At 40.4% G+C, this 15,344-nt stretch overlaps 2 pseudogenes; one reads left to right on the forward strand and one right to left on the reverse strand.

The window, feature by feature from the left end:
* Positions 1-683: 683 nt before the first annotated feature.
* Positions 684-1,630, reverse strand: LOC144274124 (olfactory receptor 6F1-like; annotated as a pseudogene).
* Positions 1,631-3,427: 1,797 nt separating this feature from the next.
* LOC144274125 (olfactory receptor 6F1-like) lies at positions 3,428-12,396 on the forward strand (annotated as a pseudogene).
* The last annotated feature ends 2,948 nt before the right edge of the window (positions 12,397-15,344 follow it).

A 15,344-nucleotide genomic window follows, 5' to 3' on the forward strand; every position in this document is an offset into this window, starting at 1 on the left:
GATTCAGTGTCACTAAGGTCTTGATCCTGCACACGCTTTATGCCCAAGCTTTCTTTCCTAGTGTGAGTAGTCCCATTAGAGTCAACTGGACGACTCAAAATAATATAATTTAGCACTTGAGTAAGGATCTCAGGATGGGGGCCTAAATGTGAATTGCTAAAAGTAATGTCCACATAGGGCCTGATCAAAAGGCCATTTAATTCAGTTGAAAGATGTTCGTTGATGCCAATGGGCTGTTGATGAGACCTCTCAAGAGATTTTAAGGGACAGATTTTCAAAAGTATTTGTAGCTACCACTGAAATCAATGGGATTTTGGTGCCTCATCTGCTGAAGTGCTTTGGAAAAGCCCACTAAACAACTATCTGCATCTTTAGACATCTAAATATCTTCAAAAATATGCCCCTTAGGAGCTCACGTCCAGTAGATTTTCAATAAAAATTAGGCTCCTAGAAGCTAGATCTTTAATGGTATTTAGGGGCCTATCTGAATCTTTAGGTGCCTAAATTCCTTTGCAAATCTGGCCCTTAGGCACTTCTGAACATTTTACCCAAATACCAAAGTTGTAAATGTAAAATTGGAACCAGGATTAAAAGAACAACAACAAGGACAGTTACTACCAAAGGGAACATGAGCACAGGCTGAGAATCAGACCCAGTAACATCTAAGCCATTCAAAAACAACTTCATGTCCCACTGAATACCTTCCATAAAGTCTCCTTCACCTCTTCGTTTCTCAGACTGTCAATGAAGAGGTTTAACAGCGGAGTTACAATAGTATTCAAAGTGTTGACAGTCTTGTTCATGTCCAAGGCATTCTGTTTGGAAGTCCTGACATACAGGAAGATGGTGGAGCTGTACCATATAATCACAAGAGTGAGACAGGAAGAGCAAGTGGAAAAGGCCTTTTGCTGGCCTTGGGCTGACGGGATTCTCAGTATGGTGGAGAGGGTGTAAATGTAGGAGACAAGAATTATTGAACATAATCCCAGGATGACGATGATCGAGATGATAAAAGCTGCCATCTCAAACACATAGGTGTCTGTGCAGGAGAGAATGATTGAGGAATCTATGCTGCAGGAGAAATGAGTAATGACATTAGTGCCACAGAAGGACAACCTAACTCTCAGAGATTCTGGGATAGAAATAGTCAGGAAACTACACACCCAGGAGCCAAGGGCCAGCTGAGCAGACAAGAGGTGCTGTTCATGATGGTGCTATAGTGCAATGGGTAGCAAATAGCCAGATAGCAGTCATAGGTCATGGCAGAGAAGAGGAAATATTCTGTGCAGCCCAGGGAGAAAATGAAGTACATCTGCAGGATGCAGCTACTAAAGGGGATGGTTCTGCTTTTCCCCAGGAAAATCTCAATGGTCTTGGGAACAGAGGCTGTGGTGTATCATATCTCCAGCAAGGAGAGGTTGCAAAGGAAGAAGTACATGGGGGTGCGGAGTTGATAGCTGGCCCTCACTAGGACTAGGATGGCAACATTTCCTGCAACTGTCAGGACATACATCATGGTAAACACCACAAAAAGAGAGATCCGCAAATATTGACTACCGGGGAAGCCCAGAAGGATAAATTCCTGTATCCTGGACTGGTTTGCCTTCTCTTTTCCAGTCACAGGCTCCATCTGTCAAGATACAAGAGACCATAATTCAGGAGAAGCTTTGTTACCTGGATTGTTAGACATCACAGATACAGTTTTCAAGGGTGCCTGTCAAGGTTCCTTCCCCACTATGAACTCTAGGGTACAGATGTGGGGACCTGCGTGAAAGACCCCCTAAGCTTATTCTTACCATCTTAGGTTAAAAACTTCCCCAAGGTACAAACTTTGCCTTGTCCTTGAACCCTATGCTGCCACCACCAAGCGTGTTACACAAAGAACAGGGAAAGAGCCCACTTGGAGACATCTTCCCCCAAAATATCCCCCCAAGCCCTACATCCCCTTTCCTGGGGAAGGCTTGATAAAAAACCTCATCAATTTGTACAGGTGAACACAGACCCAAACCCTTGGAACTTAAGAACAATGAAAAAGCAATCAGGTTCTTAAAAGAAGAATTTTAATGAAAGAAAAGGTAAAAGAATCACCTCTGTAAAATCAGGATGGTAAATACCTTACAGGGTAATCAGATTCAAAACATAGAGAATCCCTCTAGGCAAAACCTTAAGTTACAAAAAGACACAAAAACAGGAATATACATTCCATTCAGCACAGACTATTTTACCCACCGTTAAACAAAAGGAAACCTAATGTATTTCTAGCTAGATTACTGACCAACTTTTTACAGGAGTTCTGAGCTGCATTCCTGATCTGTTCCCGGCAAAAGCATCACGCAGACAGACAGACCCTTTGTTCCTCCCCCTCCAGCTTTGAAAGTATCTTGTCTCCTCATTGGTCATTTTGGTCAGGTGCCAGTGAGGTTATCCTAGCATCTTAGCCCTTTACAAGTGAAAGGGTTTTGCCTCTGGCCAGGAGGGATTTTATAGCACTGTACACAGAAAGGTGGTTACCCTTCCCTTTGTGTTTATGACAGTTCCTAAATGATATAGAAGCCTAAATCCCATTACAAAATCATGTAAGTTGCTTAGGAGCCGAAAAGCTAGAGTTTCAGAAGTGTTTAGATGTCAACGTTGCAGACTGACAAAAATGCTTAAGCAGGTTAGGCACCTAATCTGGTTAGGTGTTTTTGAAAATCCCACTGAGCATCTATCTGAAGCTTTAGACATCTTCATACTTTTGAAAATCTATCTCTGAAAGATTAAAGCTCTTTTGAAAGTTGGATTTAGGCTCTCTTGTCACCCAGGGCCAGATTTTAAATGGCATTTAGGCATGTAGTGAGATTTTCAAAAACACCAAGGCACCTAAACACGTTGAATTCATTGATGCATAGATTCCAAAGTCAGAAGGGACCATTGTGATCATCTGACCTTCTGCATAACACAGGACATAGACCTTCTCCAAAATAATTTATAGAGCAGATCTTTTGAAAAAACATCCAATCCTGATTGAAAAATTCTCAGTGATGGAGAATCCACTGTGACCGTTAGTAAATTGCTCCAAAAGTTAATTACTCTCACTGTACGCCATATTTCCAGTCTGATTTTGCCTAGCTTAAACTTCCAGCCATTGTATGGTGTTATCCCTTTCTATGCTAGACTGAAGAGACCATGAAGGAATTTATTAACCTTCTTTTTGTTAAGCTAAATAGATTGAGCTCCTTGGGTCTGTCACTATAAGGCATGCTTCCTAAACTTTTAATCATTCTCATGGCTCTTCTCTGAACCCTCTCCAATTGCTCAACGTCCTTTTTGAACTGTTGACACGAGAACTGGACATAGTCTTTTTCCTGTTTATGCATCCAAGAATTGCATTAGTCCTTTTGGCACAGCATCACACTGGGAGCTCATGTTCAGCTGATTATCCACCATGACCGCCAAATCTTTTTCCGAATCACTGTTACCCACAATAGAGTTCCACATCCTGCAAGTATGTCCTACATGCTTTGTTCCTAGATGTAGACATTCACATTTAGCCATAGTAAAATCATATTGTTTGCTTGCGCCCAGCTTACCAAGCGATCCAGATCGCTCTGTAACCCTGTCCTCTTCATTATTAACTACTTCCTCATTTTTGTGTCATTTGCAAACTTTATCAGTGATGAGTTTATGTCATCTTCCATATCATTAAAGAATGTTAAATAGAGTTAGGATATGAACAGAACCCGCTTGGACCCCACTGGAAACATACCTGTTCCAAGACAATTCCCTTTAACAATTACATTTTGAGACCTAACCGTGAGCCAGCTTTTAGTCCATGTATTGTGTGCCATGTTATTTTTGTATCCTTCTAGTTGTTTAGTCAAAATGTCAGGCAGCACCAAGTCAAATGCCATAGAGAAGTCTATTATATCAACACTATTGCCTTTATCAATCACAATTGTAATGTCATCAAAAATGATACCTAGTTAGTTTGACAGGATCTATTTACCATAAACCCACGTTAAATGACATTAATTATATTACTTTATTTCTTTATTAATTGAGTCCCTTATCAGTGTAACGATGCTGGTTCTGGCGGGACCCAACGGAGAGTGCCCATTCAGGACAAATAGCTTCAAGCAGGGCAGTTACAGCCCAAGGCTGGGGTTTCTGTGCACACCAAGGCAAACCAAACCAGTCAGACAGAGAAGACTTTGCTTTTACCCCACTGGCTAACCACAAGTCACACAAGCAATTCCCTTAGACACCCCAGTTTCCCAGTATCACCACCAGTGCCACTCGTTATGGGGACAAATGGTGATGAAAACCAATAGCCCAGTAAAAGAAAAAAGGTTCTCTCGATCCCAAAGGACCAAGCCTCAAACCCAGGTCAATATACAAATCAGATCTGACCCACAAATCACACAGTTGCCAGTCCTTTAGAATCTAAAATCTAAAGGTTTATTCATAAAAAAGAAAAGATATAGACGAGAGCTAGAATTGGTTCAATGGAATCAATGACATACAGTGATGGCAAAGTTCTTGGTTCAGGCTTGCAGCAGTGAGAGAATAAACTGCAGGTTCAAATCAAGTCTCAGGAGAACATCCACAGCTGGGATGGGTCTTTCAGTCCTTGGTTCAAAGCTTCAGTGTAGCAAAGTCCCTCTAGAGGGATGAAGCAGGACTGAAGACAAGATGGAGGAGCTGCAGCAGCTTTTTATAGTCTCTTGCCATGTGGTCTTTCTTTCTTTGTGCCAAAGAGAAGCTGTCCATCACCTGGCCTGGAAACACCTGAGAGTTCTGTCCATAGGCAGGTCCCTGCATACCTTGCTGAGTCCCAAGGCGTGTCTGCTTTCTTTCAATGGGTCAATTGTATATCTGGTGGTCCTTAATGGGCCACCAAGCAGCCTAGGCAGAGCTGACACCAGCTTGCCTGGGGTGTCACGGAGAAGCGTAGCATAAGTTTGAAATACAGACAGTGTAGAGCCAATATTCATAACTTTAACAACAAAAATAATACACACAAATAGACAGCATAATCAGCACCAGCAAACCACAACCTTGTCTTTGACACCTTATTTGACTCCCTTTATACAAGATTTGGTGCCACTACAGGACTTTGGTTGCAACAATGATCTATACGGTCCCAGCTTATGTCAATCACCTCACAATCAGCCACTCCCTTATCTTGCCTGACAGGCCTATAATTACCTTGGTCCTCCCATTTACCCTTTTTCAATATTGGCACAACATGAGCTTTCTTCCAGTGTTTCAACAGTAAAGGCCCAGTGAGCTCCTCAGCTAGCATTTTTTACACTCCTGGATGCGGGTTATCTGGATCTGCTGATTTAAAAATGTCTAACTTTAGTAGCTTCTGTTTAACATCCTCCTGAGGTACTAGTGGGTTTGAGTGGGTGTTAGCCACCTAGATGCTTTTGAAAATCCCACTAGGTGCCTAAATACCTTTAAAAATCTGGCCCTTAGCTGCTGTTGAAAATTTTACCCCACCCCACACAGTGACCAAATTCATTTGGTCCACAGATCTTCTAACATCTGGAGAAATAAATGATACTTTGTATTGAATTCTGTTCTTCTCAGTCCTCCTGATGAGAAACAATCTCATCATCCATGGGAGTGGACGCTTCCTTCTGTATGCAAATAGCAGCAATAGGGAAATCCAGGACTCAGAGGGTGAAAACCAACACACCGAATCAGTTTTCCATCTCCACCCCAGTCTTGAATTCTGTAGGTCACAAGAGATGCTCATGGAGTTAAACAGTTAAAATGCATTATTGGATGTTCCTTGAATGTTCAAGTCAGAATCCTAGTGCCTGAATAATTATTACCACCTCCCCATCTCCCTAAGCCTCAATCAGCTACAACTTACAACTAGAGTTTGTCAAGAAACAGGGCAAGGGAAGGGAAGGGGATCCTGATCATTTCATCATTTTTCCCATTGACACTGGAAATGTTGATGGCACTTTTGATCTACTAATTGTTCATTCAATCTTCAGCCAGTGCTATTCCTTGTCAAAAGTCCCTCCACGCTGTTAGCTGGGATTTTCAAAGGGGTTTAAGAGAGTTTGGTACCCAATACCCATTGAACTCCATTAAGTTACGGACACACGGCATGTAGAATTTCCCTTGATTCTGGATGTCCATATTAAAGGGATGATCTTGACTTGCACTCTGGAGAATCACTGATATGCAAATCCCATTTTAACAGATCTGCAGAATTTAACATGAAGAAGAATAGGAAGAAAAATATCCCAGTTTCCCTGAAAATTTCCTTTCTTCTAATATTAAGGTAAATGGGTCAGTCTTGTCCTCTGCTATTTTCTCCTTCATGAATCTCTGCTGTGCTCTGCGGCAGGCAGGACTTGTCTTTGTTCCTCAAAGGCTCTACGATGAACATTTTACATCGGTATATTCCAAGGCAGAGAATCCTAATCTCTAGTTCCAGCACAACATTGCCAAACTTGAACTCCTAATCTTTTCTCCTAGATTCTCCCTCATTTTCCATTCTCCAGCTCATTTCAGAACTCAGCTACCCTTCTCAATACACACCTTTGGAACGCTGGGGTTATTTATGTGTCTTCTTCTGAGTCCAGGACCATGATTTTTGTCTTTGGTGAAGATTTTCAGAGGCAAAGAGGGCAATTCTGTGGCCCAACTCCCATTGAAAATCCTTTGACAATCTCCCCATTTGTATCAAACATTAAAACTGATTTTACATTTTGCCCAGGATCAAATTCTAACAACCAAGGAACAGACGTCATGGCTAAGCTTGGAAGGATTAGATTTTTATTGGTGAATGTTGATAAATGTCGATTTCAACACACACACACACACAAACTGATGAAAATGTATTTCCATCGATAATACTCAAAATTTACAAATAGGCAAAGTAAGAAAAATACTGCGGGAGAACTTATTAGAGTCAAAATCCAGTGATTTAGACTTTTGAATTCGGCTTACAAATGGATTAGTGAATGAATAGTGAAAACAGGTATGATCTGTTGAATTAAGGATATTTACTTTCTATAGTTTAACACGTGATGTTGACAATTTGTATTTTAATGGTTTATAGAGCTTTCACTTTTTGAATCTCAGTGTTAACTATCATTTGTCTGACAGTCTCCCACGCCCCACCCCCATAATTTTGTACAACTATGAACACTGAAATAAATAAAAAGTGGAGAAAATGCTTGAAAATAAACAGTGATAGTACCCATCAAAATTATAAAAAATAAAAATAAAATGCCGCCAAGCCTATCCATGACATATTAACATACAAGTGAGAACAGAACAAGAATTTCATACAGAATTATGTACCAGACAGTGCTTAATTGACAATGCTCTTTAAGTATAATCCCTAGCTTTTGTGCAATGCTTTTCATCAGTAGATCTCAACGCATTTTACAACCGGAGTCAGGGTCATTGTCCCCATTTTACAAAAGAAGAAATTATAAACCATAATAAATGTATCTGATTTTGCAGTGCCGGACCTTAGAGGCACATTCCATGCTCAGCTGAGACAGAAATAAGGCTTTGCCCTGAAGGATAAACGGTTGATTATCACTGTGCAATGGGATTTTCAAAGGAGTTCAAAGCAATTAAAAATTCAAATCTCATTGTGATTCAGTAGAATGTAAATGCCTGATTCCCACAAACTCTTTTAAAAATCGCACCCATAATGATTATCCTCCTTATGCTAATCTGAGCTAGTCTGGCAAAGATAATAATACTTTGTACTTATAAACCTCTTTACATCTTCAAATCAATGTCCAGTCCTAAGCTATTTTATTCTACAACAGGTTGAAAAGAACTCCCTTTGTAGCCATAACTTCAGTGTTGTTTGGAATGGGCCCAATGCCCCTCTGTAGTAAATAATTAATCATTATCAATCCTCTGCCATATGAGGAGAAAGTAGGGCAGAGGGGTAAAGGATCTTGCTTAGGGATGCATTGGAAGTCAGGGGAAAAGCCCGGAACAGAGACCAGGATCTCCTGCCTTCTAATACCCTAAACTTCATAGTTACAGAGGGCCTGATCCAATGACAGAGGAAGTCAAAGTTATTCTATTCATTCACTCTAGTAAACTTGGGAAGAAATTCATGGTGCTTTTTCACCTGTAGATTTCAAACCATTTTACCAAGGTGGGTGAATGGTATTATTTCATTTATTTACAGATGGGGAAACTGAGGCACAGACCGTTAATCTGACTTTCACACAGTAAATGAGTGACAGAGTTGGGACAAACTCCAACTCCTTATTTCCCATCTACCAGACCAGGCTACAGCTGAGATTTCAAAAGCTGCCTAAGGGATTATGGGGCAAATTCTTAAAGGCTTGTAGGTGCGTAGTGGGATTTTTCAAAGCAGCTAGGTGTCTAATACCCATTGCAATCAAGGATATTTAGGTGCCGAGATGCTTCTAAAAATCGCATTAGGTGCCTAAAAACCATTAAAAATCTGGTTCTTAAACAAACAAATGCCCGTGAAAATGAATGAGGAGTGGGCATCCATGTGGCATTTGTGGCTATGGAAACCTAAGTCTACCTCTAAGAGAAATATCCAATCCATTTTTACATTCTTATCTATGCGGCTCAATAAATTACAGCAGCAGCGAGTGCCACAGATCTATCATATAGTTATTTTCTCTTCTGCATTCAAGAGTTGAAAAAGATGAGTGAAATTTAGAAAGTGAGAAAGTAAGTGAGAGAGAAGGAAGTATGTTACAGATGAACCAATTACTCACTGGGAAACCTATTCCTTCCAACCAGATATGGCCCAGTAGGTCACATTACCAAGTATACAAAAAATAGATCTTAATACAAGTGGTTTAAAGTATATTTCTGGGATCCTCTCTCTCTCTCTCTCTCTCTCTCTCTCTCTCTCTCTCTCTCTCTCTAGTGGACCTAACTTATTAGCTTTTGCTGACAGATCTAGCCAGAACAGACCCCCTTCACACATTATATTCTCTCCTTAGAATGAGGCGTTCTTGGATTCTGAGGAAAAAAATGCATTGCGAGCCATATTTTTTCCTCCAGCTATAAATCAAACATTTAAAGGTTTCATACACAAAATCTTCCTACTTATTGCATAAATTTCTATATTGATTAGAGTCTCATTGCATTACCATTTTGTCATCACCCTGCTGTCTTTTTCCCTTACCTGCTTCGTTTATGTATGGCAACTCAACAGGTCCAAGAAAGAAGACAAATTTATGTTCCTCAGAAGTGCTCTTGGGATTTGGTCTCAACAGAATTTCACTGTCTTCTCAAGAATGTGCCAAACCCCTGGCTTAGTAAGGACGGTGTCCTTGTTTAAAGAAGAGCATTGGAAGTTAGGAGACCTTGGTTCTGTGTCTCCATTGACTTGCTGATGGACCACTGTGAAATTGTTTAAGTTCTTTGTTCCTCAGTTTCTCCATTTGTAAAAGACAAAAGATCAGATTTCTCAAGATATTTAGATGCCTATTGAAATTTCCAGAAGCACCTCGGAACCTACAACTCATTGATTTCTGTGGATGTTAGGTGCCTCTGTCCTTTTAATAATCTCACTAGGTGACTAAATACTTTTTAAAATCTGGCCCTAAGTGGCTGCCCAAAGTTAGGCAACTACGTCCACATTTAGGCAACCTAATAGGTGGTCTAAGATACAGAAGTATAAAGCACCAGAGGCTAAAGACATTTAGACATCTGAAGATAGGCAGATAGGCACCTAGTGGGAATTTCAGAAGTACCTACGCAGGTTAAGCACATAACTCCAATTGAATTCAATGGGGTTTAGGTGCCTAGGCCTTTGAAAATCCCACTAGACACCTAATAACCTTTGAAAATCTGGTTCTAAGACACTTTGGTGCTTTTAAAATATTTGCCTCTAGTCTACACAAAAAGTTGTACTGACATAATGAAAGGTGTGATTTTATACCAATTTAGCTAAAAGAGTGCAACTTTGTATAGGGATATTATATTGGTTTAAACCTCATGTATATCAATTTTCAGGTGCAAACTGAACTGATATAACCAGTTTTCAACCTAAGAGTCCACAAAGGCACAAAAGTTGCAGTGGGCTAAATAAAGATATTGAAGTTAAGTTGCTGTGTCTTCTCTGCATAGACAAGCCCTAGGGCCAGATTTTTAAAAGTATTTAGGCACCTAGTGGAATTTTCAAACCTTCTAGTTGCCTAACATCCATTGAAATCAATGTTTGAGGTACCAAGGTGCTTTTCAAAATCCCACTAGGTGCCTAAATACCTCAACTAATCTGGCCCTAAATCACTTTTGAAAATAGGATGGACAGTTAAATTTTCAAGTGCAGCTAATTGACTAAAGAGCCAATGAGACTTGAGCTCCTATGTCCTTTGTTCTTTGGTCCTCTCTGGCCCTGAGCTTTGCTGTAATTGGCGCATTGCATGGCCTTGCACACCTCAGTCTCAATTGGTCAAAGGAGGTTGCAACTGACTCATTTTCAACTACCCAAAATGAATGCTGGTTTATAGATGTAAATGGTTATTTATGCTCCAAAATTGAGTAGCTGTCCTCTGAACTGCAACTTTGTATAACATCCCCACTCCAACTTGGGACTTCAGCAGGCTTAGAACCTGAGACTTTCTGCATAAAAAGAATTAAAGGTCCTCTTGCATTGTAGGAAGGAAATTGACAGGTACAAATCTCACGTGTTCAGTATTGACCTAAGTCTGCTCCCACTGACTCAATGACAAAAATCCTATTGACTTCCTTCCTCGGGAGCAGAAATAGGCCTATACTGAGAACTTTTGAAAAGCTCACCCTATTTAGCAGGGATTTTCAAAAGAGACGATGGGGTTTTGTTCACTTCTAAAGGAATCACAGATTGTGCTGAATGCCTAACACCCATAGGTCTCATTTGAAAATGATCTGGCTCCTGAATCCTGAAGAATTTACAGGAAAAATGTTGTTTTTTCTGTTGAAATTTTTCAGGGTTTTGTCAAAAGGACAACCCCCACCCCCCACACACACCCAGAAAACAACTTTGTATTTGAAAATTTTCAATTTAAAACAACAAAAATATCAATTAAAATAAAATCAATCTTGGGCTTTGGATGCTGACCATGGAAAAAACATGTTTCATTGACAAAAACTAAAAATTGTGTTTTTCAAGGAACACCTGAAAATGGAATTTCTATCCTGAAAGTTTCTTTTTGGTCCAAAAGCCACTTTCCACTGGAAAAAAAGTTTCCACAGGAAAATTTAGGACAAGCTTAAATTCACCCTGTGAGCAGGAAGGCTCCAGAAATGTAATAGCAATAGGATATTTTCAGCCTTAAACCATTATTTCCTGCCTCTTTTAATTATCTGCTCTTTCTGTGCATCAGAATCATCTGTATCCCACAAAGCCACGGTTGTGTTTAATCAGTTTAATTTCATGTCTTCATTTGTTTTGGCAGGTAAAACAGCTGACCGCACTGGAAAAGGGCTATCACACCAGTGTGAAGGAATTTATTCTCCTGGGATTCCCTGCGACCCAATATTTGCAGATCTCGCTCTTTGTGCTCTTCCTTGTCACAGGAAATGTGGCGATCATAGTCCTAGTGGCAACCAGCCGTCCCCTTCGCACCCCAATGTACTTCCTTCTCTGCAATTTCTCCTTCCCGCAGGTATGGCAGACCACAGCTTGTATCCCAAAGACACTTGCCAACCTTGTGTCCCAAAGCAAATCCATCTTCTTCGTCAGCTGTGTCCTACGGATGTATTTTGTTTTCTCCCTAGGATGCACAGAGATTTTCTCTTGGCTGTCATGGCCTACGATTGCTATTTGGCTATATGCTATCCTTTGCTCTACAGCTCCATCATGAACAGCACCTTGACTGCTCAGCTGGCTGTTGGCTCTTGGTTGTGTGGTTTCCTGGCTATTTCTGTCCCAGCATTTCTGATCACCAGGTTGTCCTTCTGTGCCCTAGTGTCATCCATCACTTTTTTGGGGACATAGCACCGTGGATAGTTCTTTCCTGCACAGATACCTACCTTATTGATCTGGTGGCCTTTATCATCTCCTTCATCTTCATCCTGGGCTCCTGTGTCATAACCCTGCTCTCCTACATTTACATCATCTCCACTGTACTGACAATCCCATCAGATAAGGAATGGAGAAGGGCCTTTTTAACTTGCTCTTCCCATCTCACAGTTGTGATTATCTGGTTCGGTTCAACCATTTTCCTACATGTCAACCCTTCCATGCAGAACTCATTGGAATTGACCAAAATAGTCACCGTCTTGAATACTATTGTCACACCCCTGTTGAACCCTTTCATCTACACACTGAGGAACCCAGAGGTAAAAGAAGCCCTGAGACATGTATTCAGGGAAGCGATGTTTTTCAAAATGTGCTGGAGGTCTTTGGCTGTCACAGAAAATGTGGTGAAAGAAAAATGAGTCTGCACATGGAAGATATACCAAAATTGATAGGGTACTGAAAAAACAACAACAATCCCTGAGGGCCAGAAGTCTAAAGATAATTAGCTGCCCAACTCCAGTGGAAATCAGTGTGAGTTAGTTGACTAAATACCTTTAACAATCTGGTCCTTAGTGTCTCACATCCTTGAACATTTACAGCCAGATTGTTAAATGTATTTAGGTGCCTAATGGGATTTTCTATGAGTTTTAAGGGCCTAGATACTTTTTAAAACCCCACTAAGCACCTAAATACCTTTCAAAATCCAGCCCTTATGCATTATTATCCTCTTGCTTTGTATTTAATTTAAAATTAAACAAACTGCACATGTGCCAATTATTTATTTCTATTAAAGCCTGGCCTGTGGAGAGGACAGAGATATCAACAGGCTTGGCAGAATTCAATTTTTATTTTTTATAATTTTGACAGAGAATATCAAGGTTTATTTGTGAACATTTTTTAAAAAAAATATTGTCTATTTGTATTTTCACACTTGTGGGAAATTACTGTGGCGTGTCAGACAACAAGTTGGGTCAGAGAATAATTATTTAACGACAACTGGTTTTTTGGACCTTTTTTTTTGGGGCGGTTGACGTTCTGCGTGGCGAAACCGGCATTTCCCGACATTTACTGATAAAAATTTAACCCTTCCAAACCGAGGTAAGATAAACCCACAGGAACCTCAAATCAAGACCCCAGTGGATTTTGAAGGGGATTCAGAATAAAGTTCTGGTTCCAGTTCCAGACTGGGTAAAAACCCAGATGGGTATTTTTGTAGGCTTCTTTTTTTCTTTGTTTTTAGTACACGGGCATTCCAAAATTTTGGAAAGATTGATTTCACACGGATTCTGCCGGTTTGGACTGAAAATATGTGAGAATAGCTTACAAAATTTTGATGATGTCAAAACTGAATCCAGAATCTTAGTCCTGATTCACCTTTAAAATCACAGTGTGAGTGGAGGGGGATCCCCACCTCCCACTCCCTGATACCCCCTCACCCTCACTGCGAGCATCTCAGCAAGGAGAGGAGACGTCGTTAGAAATCATGAGATTGGCTTTAAATAATAAATGTTGGGTTCTTTTGATTTGCTGTCTGGTTTTTGAGTCTGTAGGGTGCACTTCATGTTTTTAAGCTTTTCTCTGTAACCATGAGTGTGTCCTGGTGGCAAGAGGACTGGACTGTAACTAGGAGAATGAAGTGAGCTGTAGCTCACGAAAGCTTATGCTCAAATAAATTGGTTAGTCTCTAAGGTGCCACAAGTCCTCCTTTTCTTAGTTCTATTCCTGGCTCTGCCATTGGCTTGGTGGATGACTTTGGACAGGTAATGGTGTTAGGGGGCTGTATAGTCTGCAGTCCATCAGGAAGTGAGTGGGTGGGTGGGTGTGTGGGCAGGGGGAAATGGGAACTGTGGATGGGGAAATTGGAATCATGTTTGGCTAACGGCAGGAATGGGAAGAGGGAGACAGGTGTAAGGCTCTGTGGTATCAGAGCTGGGAAGAGGGACACTAAGGAAGGAAACTGGAATCATGCTTGCTGGAAGTTCACCCCAATAAACATCAAATTGTTTGCACCTTTGGACTTCGGGTATTGTTGCTCTCTGTTCATGCGAGAAGGACCAGGGAAGTAAGTGGGTGAAGGAATAAGCCCCCTAACAAATGGCTTCTCTCTGTGCCTCAGTTTCCACATCTGTAAAATGGGGATAATGATTCTCACCTCCTTTATAGAGTGCTTTGTGATCTATGGATGAAAAGAACTACCGAAGAGAGAGGGATAATGATTATGTAAAAGAAAATATGAAAGCTGATCTGTTGATTCAAGCAGTTGAGATCTGAAGAAAAACAACAAATATTGTGAGACAGACATTAAAAATCATAAGAAGATCCTAGCCACACTGACGTCAACGACAGAACTTAATTTCAGTGGGGCCAGGATTTCACCTTACATTGTCCAGAATTTTATCTTAACCCAACATTCAAACCCTTTGAGGCTTGCCTGCTGTCTTGGGCCAGACCTTCAACTGCCAATTTACAGTAGATTAGCATCCAGTCTACCAAATGGACTTAAAACATACGGATGTGCTATGTACAATTAATATCGCTTCATAAAATAACATGGAACTGGTTAAGATTTTGTGCCATCTGATTTACCTAATATTCACATAAAGATCATTGTAAGTGGTCACTCACTGATTCACATAAGCAGTGTCCATGTTTCCATTGAATCTTGAGCCCACTGAGTTTCATGAGTGTAAATTCTAACGTTTCCATGCACTCACAGGTGTTAGAATCATGAAATGCCTCCGAAATGTGGTGCTTTTGTGGATAGCTGTCACTTTGGGCCTGGTGGAGGCTGTTTCAAAATGTTAAAGGTTATGAAAGTAATATGTACAAGGAAGATTATGTCCCCAAATCGTTCTTAACCAATTTAGTTTATTCTGTGAATTCTACTTTTGTGAGACACTATGCACTTGATCAGTCTGGATTTATTTATTGTTGGAATACCTAGATAGTACGATAAATTAGATTAGATAGATAGTTGTGTCTGGGGACACAGAGAGAGATAATTTTTGTTAACTGTGATCTCCATACAGTTAATACACCTTCATTTCCCCTGATACTTGAATAGAATTTTACTGGTAGCTTTGGTTTCTCTTGGCAAACATGGATGTTTCAAATGGAATTTCTAGATTGTGCTTCACTGGACCATCGGAGCACCTGAAACAATTCCGGAAATATCATTTGATGGTTCACAAGATAAAAGAATAATTCAAGCTACTGATTTCACAACATACTCAACTCAGTGTACAGTGATAGCAAGACACAGAAACACAGCAATTAATGTGAATGAGGGACCTGATCACCTCATACGATATGATTTTTATTGTGCGCTTTTTGTCTAATATGCAATATAAATCTCAGGCTCATGGTT

The sequence above is a fragment of the Eretmochelys imbricata genome, chromosome 14 (assembly GCF_965152235.1).
Source record: "Eretmochelys imbricata isolate rEreImb1 chromosome 14, rEreImb1.hap1, whole genome shotgun sequence".
In the NCBI taxonomy this organism is placed as follows: domain Eukaryota; kingdom Metazoa; phylum Chordata; order Testudines; family Cheloniidae; genus Eretmochelys; species Eretmochelys imbricata.